This window comes from Tachyglossus aculeatus, chromosome 1 (assembly GCF_015852505.1).
Source record: "Tachyglossus aculeatus isolate mTacAcu1 chromosome 1, mTacAcu1.pri, whole genome shotgun sequence".
NCBI classification, from domain to species: Eukaryota; Metazoa; Chordata; class Mammalia; order Monotremata; family Tachyglossidae; genus Tachyglossus; species Tachyglossus aculeatus.
In genome coordinates, this window is record NC_052066.1 from 4,065,639 (window position 1) to 4,067,929 (window position 2,291).

The 2,291-nt window shown below is 45.7% G+C and overlaps 1 non-coding gene across 1 annotated transcript; it reads left to right on the forward strand.

Moving 5' to 3' along the window:
- The first annotated feature begins 1,775 nt into the window (after positions 1-1,775).
- Positions 1,776-1,847, forward strand: TRNAE-CUC. Its single transcript has one exon. It is a non-coding gene; the product is annotated as a tRNA-Glu (tRNA).
- The last annotated feature ends 444 nt before the right edge of the window (positions 1,848-2,291 follow it).

Consider the following 2,291-nt stretch of genomic DNA (forward strand, 5'->3'; position numbering starts at 1 on the left):
TGTACTAAGCGCTTGGGAAGTACAAGCTTGGGCTCTTGCCACTAGGCCCCGCTGGTTCTCCACGTCTAGAGGGGGAGACAATCAATCCACTAGTGGTATTTATTGAGCACTTACTGTGTGCAGAGCACTGTACTAAGCCCTAGGGAGAGTCCAATATACCAGAGTGGTTAGATATGCTCCCTGTCTTCAATGAGTTTCCAGCTTAGAGGGTGAGACAGACATCTAGACTGTGAGCCCACTGTTGGGTAGGGACCGTCTCTATATGTTGCCAACTTGGACTTCCCAAACGCTTAGTCCAGTGCTCTGCACACAGTAAGCACTCAATAAATACGATTGAATGAATGAAGCAGTGTGGCTCAGTGGAAAGAGCACGGCTTTGGAGTCAGAGGTCATGGGTTCAAATCCCGAATCCTCCAATTGTCAGCTGTGTGACTTTGGGCAAGTCACTTCACTTCTCTGGGCCTCAGTTCCCTCCTCTGTAAAATGGGGATGAAGACTGTGAGCCCCCCGTGGGACAAGCTGATCACCTTGTCACCTACCCAGCGCTTAGAACAGTGCTTTGCACATAGTAAGCGCTTAATAAATGCCATCATTATTATCATTATTATCAATTAACCCCTGAGAACAGCCCCCACCCCGTTCCTGGAGTCTCCCCGAGAAATCATCATCATCCTCAATCGTATTTATTGAGCGCTTACTGTGTGCAGAGCACTGTACTAAGCGCTTGGGAAGTACAAGTTGGCAACATATAGAGACAGTCCCTACCCAACAGTGGGCTTTCTAGTACAATCACTCATCCTCTCCTGTGTGGATGACTACATCAGCCTCCTCTCTTGTAGACTGTGAGCCCACTGTTGGATAGGGACCGTCTCTATATGTTGCCAACTTGTCCTTCCCAAGCGCTTAGTCCAGTGCTCTGCACACAGTAAGCGCTCAATAAATACGATTGATTGATTGATTGATTGATTGATCCTCTCTGCTCTCCCATCCTCCTGTCTCTCCCCGCTTCAGTCTATACTTCACTCTGCTGCCCGGATTACCTTTGTCCAGAAACGCTCTGGGCACGCGACCCCCCGAGCAGCCCCTTCCTTCCTCTCCCCCTCGTCCCCCTCTCCATCCCCCCCATCTTACCTCCTTCCCTTCCCCACAACACCTGTATATATGTATAGATGTTTGTACAGATTTATTACACTATTTATTTATTTATTTTACTTGTCCATATCTATTCTATTTATTTTATTTTGTTAGTATGTTTGGTTTTGTTCTCTGTCTCCCCCTTTTAGACTGTGAGCCCACTGTTGGGTAGGGACTGTCTCTAGATGTTGCCAACTTGGACTTCCCAAGCGCTTAGTACAGTGCTCTGCACACAGTAAGCGCTCAATAAATACGATTGATGATGATGATGTCACTCCCCTCCTCAAAAATCTCCAGCGGTTGCCTGGCAACCTACGCATCAGGCAAAAACTCCTCACTCTGGGCTTCAAGGCTGTCCATCACCTCGCCTCCCTTCTATATACCTTCTAAATATGTTTGTACAGATTTATTACTCTATTTATTTATTTATTTTACTTGTACATATCTGTTCTATTTATTTTATTTTGTTAGTGTGTTTGGTTTTGTTCTCTGTCTCCCCCTTCTAGACTGTGAGCCCCCTGTTGGGTAGGGACTGTTTCTAGATGTTGCCAACTTGGACTTCCCAAGTGCTTAGTACAGTGCTCTGCACACAGTAAGCGCTCAATAAATACGATTGATGACTTTGGGCGAGTCACTTCACTTCTCTGGTGGTCTAGTGGTTAGGACTCGGCGCTCTCACCACCGTGGCCCGGGTTCGTTTCCCGGTCAGGGAAATCAATTTTCTTCTAGACTGTGAGCCCACTGTTGGGTAGGGACCGTCTCTATATGTTGCCAACTTGTACTTCCCAAGCGCTTAGTGCAGTGCTCTGCACACAGTAAGCGCTCAATGAATACGATTGATTGATTGATTCTCTGTTCCTCAGTTTCTTCATCAGTTCCTTCATCTCCATCCCCCATCTTACCTCCTTCCCTTCCCCACAGCACCTGTATATATGTATATATGTTTGTACATATTTATTACTCTATCTATTTATTTATTTTACTTGTACATATCTATTCTATTTATTTTACTTTGTTAGTATGTTTGGTTTTGTTCTCTGTCTCCCCCCTTTTAGACTGTGAGCCCACTATTGGGTAGGGACTGTCTCTATATGTTGCCAACTTGTACTTCCCAAGCGCTTAGTACAGTGCTCTGCACACAGTAAGCGCTCAATAAA